Here is a 12,771-nt window from a genome sequence, read left to right as displayed (position 1 = left end):
TTCCTCTGCTTATTCCTCTCTCCTTTATTATTCTCTTCTTTTTCCTGCCTTCCCTTTCATTGCTTCATTTCTTCACAATCTCCGTTTTTATTGGTCCAGGGACATTATTATGTTTTGCTCCACTTATGCTCATGCTTTCCTTTTTACGCCTCTACTTTATTTTTCATTTCTTAGCATATACTTGCTTTTTCTCACTTCTCTTTTCTTTTTTACTTACTATTTCTCCTTCCTCCTTTTTCTTGAACTCTTTCCTCTTTTTCTATTCTCTTTTTCCTTAGTTTTTGTCATTCATGATCAGTTATTTCTTGTTCGCTTGTCTTTTCTCATGGGCCTTCTCTTTGCATTTGTTCCCTATGTTTATCTTATTATGCCTTATATATTTTATCTCACCTAGCTAGATTAAATGTTGGTAAAGCATTTTTGCAAGAAACTCATCAATCTGATGCAGAATCTGCAAAACACAAGAGAGGCTGGGTGGGTGAGGTTTATTATTCCCAGGGAGATGGTAAATGCAATGGAGTAGCTATTTTATGTCGCAAATCCCTATCTCACTCCTTGATTACTCAGGAATCGGAAGCTGACAGACGATGTATACATGTTAAACTGTCTCTTAGAGGTGTTCCAATCTCTTTTCTCAATGTTTACGCCCCCACTGGCGGTGCCCCTACATTTTGGCATGTGCTATCTCAACACATAACTCGATTTGTTGATGATAACTTCATCTTGGCAGGTGATTGTAGCCAACCCCTTGATGCCTTCCTTGACAGGAACTCTAAAGATTCAAATGTCCCAAATAAATCTCAAACTTTTTTTGCTCAAGCCATCTCTCAACACAAACTCATTGATGCCTGGCGCCTTTGCAACCCAACGGCAAGAGAATTCACTTTTTACTCTCCTTGTCATCATTCTCAGTATCGGAATAATTATATTTTTGTTACTCACAATATTGCCCAAACTCTTACTAATGCCGAAATTGGTCCAATTCTACTCTCGGATCATGCCCCTGTTTTAGTTAATCTTGATATACTCCCTAAGCCTGTTGGACCCAAGAGGTGGCGTTTTAATATTGCCCTTCTACTAGATCCCAAGTTCACTGCCTCCTTCACTGAATTTTTTGACAATTTTTTTCTGTTTAATGATACCCCTTCCATCCCTAAGCACCCCATTTGGGACAATTTCAAAGCTGGGGAAAGAGATTTTATAATTGGATATGTGGCAAAAAAAACTGAAAATTGCCCGCAAATTCACTGAGGATCTCCTCCAAGATATTAAGAGATTGGAACACGCCTATTTCACTTCCCACTCACAAGACAGTTTAACAGCCCTTGTCGATGCCAAAATGAAATTCAACAAAAAGTCTACAGAGGATGCCTCCCTGTATTTACTAAAATCAAGTGTAAAGTTTTATGGGGGCAGGAATAAAGCAGGGAAAATTTTAGCCAACTATTTGAAAGTCAAACACAATAAATTGAATATTGAGTCCATGTATGATACTCATTCCGATCTTAAACACAAAGACGCTGATATTCTCACTGAATTTTCCCTTTTCTACAAAACCCTTTACTCTTCTGAAACTCAGCCTCCCCCCCCAATCTTTAGATCATTTCTGTTCTACCATACACAGACCCGACCATTTCCCTCTTGATCTTTCTCAATTAGAATAGATATTTTCCCAGCGAGAATTACTTACAGCACTCCAACTCCTCAAAAAAGACAAAGCCCCCGGACCAGATGGTCTCACCGTTGAATTTTTACTTCATTTCTCAAAGTTACTCATCCCAAAATTACACTCTCTTATAAATACATTTGTTGCCTTAGGTGCCTTCTCAGGTTCTTTTTCTGACGCCCACATTTGCCCTATACCCAAGGAAGGAAAAGATATTAAATATTGCAAAAATTACAGGCGCATTTCTCTGGTCAATATCAACTATAAAATATTCACTAAGTCACTTGCAGCACATCTAGACCTTTTACTCCAGGAACTCTTGGGTGAGGAACAGTCTAGCTTCGTCAAGGGTCGATTTATCACCGATAATACTAGACTTCTGTTTAATGTCCTATGAAAGTCCCAACGCTTGTCCCACTCCCTTGCAGCGATTGCCCTAGATGCTGAGAAAGCATTTGATAGGATTGAGTGGACCTGTCTTTTCCATACCCTTAAGTGGTTTGGTTTCGGTCCTAAATTCATCTCTTTGATTTCTTTATTGTATTCCAACCCGCGTGCGGCAGTATGCGCTAATGGCTTGGTCTCCCCCTTTTTTGACCTAGGTAGAGGTGTCCGTCAGGGATGTCCCTTGTCCCCCTTTCTTTTCAACCTGGCTTTGGAGCCTTTCCTATCCAAGCTCCGTCAAAACCCTAAAGTCCATGGCTTTCAAACCTTGAATTCCCAAGTCAAGCTTGCCGCATATGCTGACGATATTTTACTTTTTATATCCAATCCCATTGAATCAATTCCCGCCTTCCTTGATGAAGTGAGAGATTACTCCCGGATATCTGGCTATAAACTAGATAATGATAAATGTGAGATTCTACCCTTGACGAAGTCTGCTTTCAAGCCTGATTTTAGTGCCTCAAATTTCACATGGAGCTCTTCACACATCAAATATCTTGGCTTACATGTTACCCCCTCCATTTCAGAAACAGTTTCCATTTGTTTAAATAAATGTATCCAAAAAATATCGGACTTAACGACTAGATGGCATCCCCTTTACTTATCTTGGTGGGGCCATCTGGTCACCATCAAGATGATGTTATCTCCTATAATCCTTTACACTATTTCTAATATCCCAGTACCCGTCCCTTCAAAGTTTTTCAAGAAGATCAACTCAGTCTTGATATCTTTTCTATGGAACAACAAAAAGCCTAGCATGTCCCTCGCTAGGCTTATATGCCCCAAGTCAGAAGGCGGAGTCAACTTCCCGGATTTCCCAGTTTATCATAAGGCATTTTTGTTACAACAGGCTTCCTTTTGGCTGCAGGACCTGGCCTCTCCTTGTCCTTTGTGGGCTAAAGTTGAATGCCTCTTTCTTTCCCCCTTTTCTTTCGCTGAGTATACTTCCTTTTCACGTAAACCTTCTTCTATTCCCACTCCCATTCATAAATTCACCACCAAACTACTTTTATCTTCTTTACCCACTCCTCCTACGACAGTTGCTGATTTCCTTGCTTCCACTATTTGGCACAACATGTCCCTCTTGATTCATGAAAACCCTTTTACTGGACGTCCTGGAGGCAAAAAGGGTTAATCTGGGTTTCCCAAGTATTTTCACACTCCATTTACATACCCTGCCCAATTCTCCGCTCCACTTATGATCTGCCTGCTTCTTTTGCCCACAAATATCTCCTACTTAAAGAGACAGTAATGGCAACTTACACCCAACTTTTACAAATACATACTTCACCTACTTCCCTTACCCCCACTTCACGATTCCAGTCCTTTCTGCGCACCACTCCCAAAGCCTCCTCTATTTACCTTCATACTAAAGATTCCATTAGACCCAAATCTAAAGTGGAGAAACAATGGGAACATGACCTTGCTACATCTTGGTCCATTCCTCCATGGGACAAGATCTGGACTAAGATTCGCAAATCCTCCAGAGCGGCAACCTTGACACAGTCCTTTTTGTTCATTTACAATAGACACCTTTTTACACCATTTGACCTTAATAAACATTTTCCAGCAACTCCACACGTTTGTTGGTCCTGTTCCTCCCCACAAGCAACTTTATTTCACATGTTGTTCCTTTGTAAATCTGTTCATGATTTTTGGTTGCAGGTTTGGACTCAAATCAATGTAATTTTTCACACTTGCATTCCTTTTTCTTACACCAACATTTTCTTGGGAAGTCTTTCTCCTTGCTGGGAAGATGATGAACTTAATATTCAGATCATTAATTTACTGTTAGCTGTTGCATTTCAGCAGATTACAATCAACTGGAAAAAATTCTAACATCTCCTTTACAGCATGGTGGTATAATGTTTGTCACAATCATAGACTGGATACTGCTTTTGTTTTTCCTGCTCACATGGTGGCAAAACGTATGGCCTTATGGCTTCCTGTCACGCTTTGCCTTGATGTATGTGCTATTCGCTCATTCCATCCACAACCTTCCCAGCAAGAGGTCTCCAAACCCCCTTAGCTGCCCTGCGCATTTCTTCTTTTTTTCATTATCACTTATATGTATTTACCTTTGCATAGCCGCATTTTCGCAATTATTGCCTCCCCTTTATTTAGTTCTAATGCCCATGATTAGTTTTCATTATTGTTTGTAACTATGTTGCTCCTACTGATTACTACTGTTTTTTATATTTTATGCTATATTTATACTTTGTATTGACACCTTGTTTTTCTCTTCTTTTATCAAATAAATTATTTTTTTGAACTTAAAAAAAAGGATCTTACGATAAAGGCAATGTTGATACCGTGGGTTAGAAATGTGTTCTTACAAACAGACAACATTATTGTCTACTAGAAATACCCCAAAATTGTATCAATCCACACTTATTTACTCTACTATTTCGTACTTAACATGATAAGAAAACTGATCCTGATAACAATGCAGCACACATGAAAAATGTTGATCATTGCACAACCTGTTTTCCATTAAAGAAGTAGTAAGATTTATCAGTCATTCAGCCTTTTTTTTTATCAAAATGAACTATGCCAGGCTAACGAAGAACGTAACTAATTGAATACTAAAGTAATGCTTGAACATGATAACCAACCAAGGAGATCTATATATCTAAAAGTAAGACATGATTCGGCATTAGCCCCTGTGCTGTTTAATATATTAATAAATAACATGGATGCCGATCTTGTTTAGCTGGGTGATTAATGTCTCTCTTACTCTCCGTGCTGGGTGAGACTCCACTTCATGCACTTTTAATTGCAGATAACACAGGAGCATATTATCAAGCGGGTTTATCTCCGCTTTTTTGGCTTTAAAAGCCAAGAAAGCGGAGATAACATTATCTCCCTATTACCTAGCTGTCGCTAACACCAGTTAGCAACAGCTCGTAGGAGATAGCGACCATCTTGGGCCCCACTTTGCATGTCAGTGATATTTTTCACTAATGACATGCAAGGTGGGTGTGCCAAGATGTTAAAACAGTCGCTAACATCGCTATCTCATATTACCAACTTTTGGAGATATTCGCGCTAAGCGCGAATATCTCCAAAAGCTAACACCTGCCCTGAGCAGTTCCTAGCCATGTTATCCAATGGGAGGTGGATAACATGGCTAAGAGCATTAGCTCGGTAATGCATGATTATCGCTGACTTTTCAGCGATATTCATGCATTGCGGCGATTTTTATCGCATTTCCTTGGTAATACCAAGGTTTATTTGCGGTAAAACGCCGCAGCTCAGCGGTAAATTTTTGTCTCTAGCGGCTCGGATGCAAGTGCCATACTTTTTTTGAATCTTTGCACTGGTTGACGCAAGTATCTGCTTTAAATGCACTTTTGTATTCTTTTGGGAAATTTCTGATACTATTCTATGTTTTTACACATGGCTTGTTTATCACCGTGCTGCCACCCCCTCAAGGTGTATCCGCTTAGTTGGTTCACACCTTTCATGGGGCTTTTAGTTGGCATTATGTTTATTCAACAGAGAGCTCCTATGTACGAAATGTTAAAATATTTCTTGTGGGTAGGCCTCCTCGGGGAAAGTATTGCTTTAATTGTTTGTCTTTGCACTATGTTATAATGTTCTTGGAAATATTTGACGATCGCTACAGTTGAGACAGGATACGATGCACACTTTTCCTAGATGACTCATTTGGGTAATATGGCTGGCCCATATGCACTGACCTTGCTGTCCTGGAACATCAGAGGCCTCAACGATAATCACAAAGGCAGACAGGTGCTTCACTATCTTATCTAGCACAATATAGATATTGCGTACTTGCAGGAAACACATTTGCCCCCCACTGACGCACAACGTTTTTGCACTAGCTAGGGCACCCATAGGTGTTTCGCAAATTATAGCACCTGTGCTAGGGGTACTGCTATCCTGATACATAAAAGGGTTCCCTTTAACCTCCTTCTCAACCCGGAGGGCAGATATATTATAGTAATTGGTTCCCTGTGTGGCCATAGAACTGCAATGATCAACGTCTTTGCTCCGAACATAGATGCACCCGAATTCTTTCAAGCAATGGGCACCCGGCTGGCAAAGTATGCACCCCAGAAGATGCTCATGGGTGGGGACCTTAACTTATTACTTGACCCAGTACTAGACAGGACCTCAAATGCCCCTGATTCCAAGCCACATGCACAGATAGCCTTGCATGATCTCTGCGACCAATACGCCTTGGTTGATATTTGGCAGAGCCGCAATCCTACATTGACAGAGTACACTCACTACTCCGGCCAGCATCACACCTGGAGCAGGATAGACTACTGGTTAATTACTACTAATGTCCTTGACTGGCTTGATTTCCACAAGACACTACCTTGCACATACTCTGATCACTCACTGATAGTATTACACCTAAAACCTCTGCGGCCAAAGGGATACGAGCGGCAATGGCACTTCCCAGGCAGGGCACTGCAAGACAAAGTATTCAAAGCAGAGTTATGGGAAGCGATAGACGACTACTTTGAACTCAATACCGGTTCGGTTGACACCAGGGCGGTACTATGGGAAGGCTTTAAAGCCGTCATTAGAGGCGTCTGCATTTCTAAGCACACAGGTGTGCTTAAAGATCTCCGCTCCACAATGACCCGCATTGAATGAGACATCGCAGAGCTTGACTCTCAGTCCTCGGTGTCACCGACCCCTGATTATCAGGCAACTAGACTTGCGCTTCTGACTGCAAACAGAGACACTGCTGATCAGGAAATAATGTATCTGGGGAAGTAACACTAGACTCGGTGTTAAGTAGAAGGAGACAGGCCAGTGAGGGTAGTAGCACAAATGCTGAGACCTCCGTATTGTAAGTCATATATTACAGAGCTCCAATCAGTTGCTGGCGAAACGCTCAACACTACCACCGCCATCGGGGACGAATTCATAGACTATTATATCACCCTTTACACATCTCGGACAGGCGCGGATGACACTGCCCGGACGGACTATCTCAATGAAATCGCATTGGTGTATTTGGAGAAATACATACAAGACTTCATGGCAGAGCCCATATCAGTAGATGACGTCACGAGTGCCATTGAAACAATATGGGGCTCAATCGCCCCAGGACTAAACAGCTTTACGGGAGATTTTCATAAAGAGTTTAAGGATCTCCTGGCCCCGCAGCTCATTGAAGTTTACGCCGAAGCATTTGAAAAGCAGATACTTCCCCCCAATTTTTGGGAGGCAGTCATAATACTCTTCCCCGAACCTGGCAAGGATTATAGTCAATGTGGCTTGTATTGCCCTTTCTCCTTACTTAACTTAGATTACAAAATTCTGGCCAATACCTTGGCTAATGGACTAGCTCAACTAATGGAGTGCATTATCTCTCTGGTGCAGTCTGGCTTCGTTCCACATCGGTCTACTTCATTGAACCAGTTTGCGGTGTTGCACAGAATACAACCGGACATCCCCACAGCTGCGATATTACTGGACACAGAGAAGGCATTCAACTCTTTGGAGTGGCCTTTCCTACTAGAAGTGATGAGAAGTATGGGCTTGCCCTTCGGTTTTATTGCAGCAGTCGCCCTACTGTATAATAAGCCTGTGCCTGGACTCAGGCTCAATGGCACCCTTTCTACACCCGTTAGGCTGTCCCGTGGGACACAAAAGGGTTGTCCTCTGTTCCCACTCTTGTTTATCCTAGCAATGGATGCATTGATTAGGCATTTTCAAGAACGCCACATGCACCGTGGACTGCAGCTCAACACTGGTCCCCTCTTAGTTTCACTTTATGCAGATGACACCATTTTATACGTTCGAGAGCCGCAGACGAACCTTGCACCCCTCATAAGGGAAATCATAAGATTTGGAAGTTTCTCAGGGTTTGGGGATAAATTGGCATAAGTCCACTATTTTTCCATTAACTTCGGGCACGACCCCCTGGAATGTGAGTATCCTCTGTAGTGGTGCTAGGTAAAGTATCTTGGTATACACATACATCAGGATACCTCTCACATCATCCGTTTAAATTACAGCCAAGCCGTTCACAGACTGGTGGAACAGATTGATAGTTGGCTGAGACCCCCATTATCGTTAGCGGGCAGAGTTGCAATTCTGAAAATGGTGGTACTGCTCAAATTTTTATATCTTTTTAATAATATACCAATACCGCTAACAGACGTTTTTTTCCGCACACTTCGTTCCCAGATGATCAGATTGGTCTGGGGAGGGAGACAACCGCCCATCTGTTGGTCCATCCTCACACTGCCATACAACAGGCGGGGGATAAAGTGTTCCCGACTTCCAACTGTATTATTTAGTGGCACAATGTCGATATGCGCACTCTTCGTACCACCCTGACGCACACATTCTGTTTCTCCAGCCAGAGGCAGACCTGTGCTTCCAGATAAATTATGGGGGAAATTGAGTGAGATAACAGGCACCTATATTCGTCCTCCCTTCCCCTAACTAACACCAGATGGTTCCCACTCACAAGAGAGGGCTTAATAAACTGCACTCTTACTACACCGGACATTAGTAAAATAGGGGACCTTTTCCCTAAGGGGCATGTATTCTCTTTAGACTAAGACGCTATACTGACAGCTAGCAGTTTTATGATACGCTTCATTATGACCCGGGTCCGGTCGGCTCTCAGGGCCATGATTCCCAGGTTTCCACTAGAACCGGAATCATTCCCCCCCTTTCGCTAGTGATAAAGAACCCGGATAGGGCTTGACTAGTTTCCAAGATGTACAAGGCTAGCATCAGCATGATAACAGTAAACGATACTAAACTCCGTGAGGCATGGGAGGCATATATAGGGGGTCCCATAGCTGACGACCAATGGGCAAAATGATGCGCAGCCACCAAATACATATCCCTAAATAGTAGACACAAACTGATTAATTTCAAATATTTGCGCCGGGCCTACCTCTCTCCTGCCATGGCATACAGGATAGACGCCAACAGGTCTCATACATGTTTGAAATGCGCCGCACTGCATGCTGATTTTATACATTTAGCCTGGACATGCCCACAATTGCAGTCATTTTGGGCGGCCACACACACGACCTGGGGAAAATAATCCATATCCCACTAAATCCCATTCCTGAAATTGCACTGTTAGGCTACACAGTGCAGATCCCCAAAAAAGTCGGGACGCTGGACTCAGTAGGGCTACTTTTAGCCAAAAGAGAAGTTGCCAGACATTGTGGCCGGAAGTCTGCTCCCAAATTACAGCATTGGTTGCGTAGTATTGCATATTGCAATGTCAATGCGGAATGCTATGCTGATTTGATGCCGTTGGCGTCCCGCCCTAGGGACATATTGGGGCCATTCCGAGACTGCTCAAAAACGGGCCTCGGATCAGGGGATGGAAAACGGCATTGTACCAGAGGGTGTGGGTTGATCTCATATCCTCTGGGCTGGAAGCGATCTACTACAGGTTAGGGCCATTCTCTGGCAGCTTGTACATCACAAATTGTCCCCACTAGCGGGGTGACAATTTTGATTGGAAGAGGCCTTATTATGTTTAAATGGAAGCTGTTAGACAAATGGGGTTGCTGGAGAATTATTGAATGTCAGGTGGCAGGAATTAGATTTAATGTCTGCTCGGTTTATAGTTCTAATTTATCTAAGTCAGCAGTTTGGGAACAGTCTTAAACACCCTTACTCCAGTCTTCCAGGGCAATATTAAAATTTTGACAAAATCAGGTTCCCAAAACATCACCACCCTATTCCAGGCATACAAGCCAAAAGCAATAGCAGCTGCACTTTAAGTGGCTGGGTTTTTTTGGATCAAGTTGGTAAGGAATTAGAAGGCCACTGTATGCTTGAATTTGTCGAGGGTGTCTATAGATATGACTGATACCAACTAAAGCGGCGATGGCCCACCACAAAGAAACCCACCAATAGAGCAACCTACAAGGCATCCCTCTGCAACTACCACAAGAGCATCAAAGAAGCCAAGAGAGAGGCCATCACTGCCCACATCAAAAGAGCAGCCAACCACACGAAAGAACTCTTCAAGATCGTCAAAGAATTCTCCAACCCGCCAGCCACAGAGAACACCATTCACCCCTCCGAAGAACTCTGCAACGTCCTCTCAGACTACTTGGAACCATTATGTTTGGTACAATAGACAAATTATTTTTTCTGCTATCCTATAAATCTTTGATTTAGAAAAATATTCACTTTTTGGAGATTAGTCAATGGGATATGCAAATGATTTAATTGCGGTTTCATTTACTGAATAGTAACCCTGAGTTTAGAAAAATATAGCTGATTAAAAGCAATGGTATTAGCACAGGACGAATTTGGAAAATTTAAAACTCCTATTCCTCTCAGAAGAATATAGTACATGTTTCTCAGGTGAAAAACACATTCAAACATATTCACTCATTTCTCACAACATTTTTTGTCTGACTGCATTTTGTATATGGCAACCCAAGTATGCTGCATCGTTTTCTCTCAATTGTAACGTTTTTGTTATAAAATTGACACTCTTTATTTTGCTTCAGGCATCATGCCTAAACCCATGTAATACTGGAATTTTGTAAATCCCTGTGTTTCCTTCTGTTTTCAATGCATCATTTCTTTCAGATTTGTGTTTTAACATCATTTAATGTATTTTTGTTCATTATCAATGTAGACAGTATTGAAAAACAACTTTCGAGAAATACCAAAGAAACTCTGACATTGTAAGAAAAACTGCAATGCTACTTTTCATGTTTCTTTGGAACAAACACAAATAAATAAAATATAAAACGATGATTAATGAATTATTGCCCCACATTGGGATAAGTGGCAGCAACAATCCAGATAGCATTACACCTGATTGGAGGTACAGAGGCAATAATTGTCTCTTATAATGCTCTAGTGCAACATAAAACACTATTAATTAATTTCGAACTAAAGAACCCTCAATTCATTAGGAGTCGAGGAAAGAGTGCTTCTGCTCCAGTATTTTTCTAAATATCTATCTCAATTTTGCCATATTTCCGGAAATGAAAGGTTTCAACTTCTCTCTTCATAATGAAATCCACATTTTGACACGTTGTCAAAGTTGGGACATCTGCTCTGAGTTTGCGGTCTTTAAAGTACCATGCCAATTAGCAGTAACTGGCAGTAAAAATGTAAGTCAGTGGTAGGAAAAATCAATACACTGGCTAGAAGCCAAATGGGAAGCTTCAATGATATATTTATTCCTCCAGAAATTGACTAGACTTTGACCCTAGATGGATAGGACAATGTTTGATTTTCTTCCTCTTTACTAGAGTAAAAAACACGTGCGAGGAAGGTCGTTCCCTTTCCTTACTTTAAATATGGCAGTTTTTTTTCTGTCCCATTTCCAAGTCATGTAGCATCACATTTGAAAACTGTACTGGAAGAGTAATTTCGAAAAGCATTGCACAACCATGCAGATAGGCAAGGGGACACAAGGATTACATTTAAGTTGCCTAAATTGATAATTTAATGGAAGCTTACTGTGCAGAAGTAGGTGTGTGCCTGCATTAAACATCTTTTGCACCCCACGTTTATTTTACTGTTTTATTTTTCAGTTTTATGTTGGGCAAATTTGGCCCAAGGGCTTTACGTGAGCATCAAATTGCATTACAGAAGGTCAGGTTCATCTTTTTGTAAGCATGGAGAGATTACAAGATTTTTTTGACCATGATTACAGGATGGTGAGCCGAGCATGTCTTGAACCTGGTTCCACGGTTCCAAAGTCGCAGCTCGGACCGTTAAGCCTCTTGCTGAACACACTTTTGGCCTCTGCAACTGTGTCCTACTCTAAACTGTATTTGTTGAAAAAACTCCATTCTTCACAGAACCTGATTAACAAGGGTAAACTTACTCTGGGCCCTATTATCAAGAACGGCAATAACATTATCTCTGCTTTAGCGGCAGGAAACTGCTAAGGGGCTTGATAATATGCCATTTTCAAATCTCATAGAAACCCAGATTCACACCAGAACCTGGGCTTCTATGGGAATTCAGAAGGGCATATTATTAAGCCCCTTATCGCCGCTTTAGCTGCAGTTTCCTGCCGCTAAAGCAGCGATAATGTTATCGCCGTTCTTGATAATATGGCCCTCTGTTGTGTAAGTTTACTCTTGTTTTCCTATTCACAAACTACGAGGTAATAGTAAGCTGAGAACTCTGCACATAAAAAGATAGGCTTGTCCTAATAGAGCTTTTGAAACACTTCTGCTAAATGCCAAGTTGCATAAGCATTGTTTCTGGGTAACCTTCAAAAGAAAACTGTTATCCATTTAATATGAACATGTTTTGTATTTGCAAATCTTTATGCTCTAATAGTGAATGTTATATTGTCCTGAACTCCCAAAGTCAGTCTCAAATTTTGAAATGTAAAGTTAGTATGTCTGCCTTTGGGTAATGCCAATAGATTTCGCAGAACCTTTGAAAGTGTAATTTCATTTAAACAATGATTTATTGTAACATCACGCTACAAGAAGTGATAACTACTTCTCAATGTTTGCCAGTAGACATATAAGATAAATATATAGTCTGAGTTGAAGTATTGCCAATGTTGCAGCATTACGAGACCCATGGAATTTTTTAAAATATTTTATTATTTTGCTCTTAGGTCTGATTTACAAGCCCCGTGCGCCGCAGGTGTTTCACTTTTTGTGACTTACTGGCGCCGCATTTTGCTGCCCCATATTTACAAG

The sequence above is a fragment of the Lissotriton vulgaris genome, chromosome 3_1, assembly GCF_964263255.1.
Source record: "Lissotriton vulgaris chromosome 3_1, aLisVul1.2, whole genome shotgun sequence".
NCBI lineage: Eukaryota > Metazoa > Chordata > Amphibia > Caudata > Salamandridae > Lissotriton > Lissotriton vulgaris.
The sequence above is the reverse complement of the archived record's forward strand: the minus strand, read 5'-3'. Positions refer to the sequence as shown.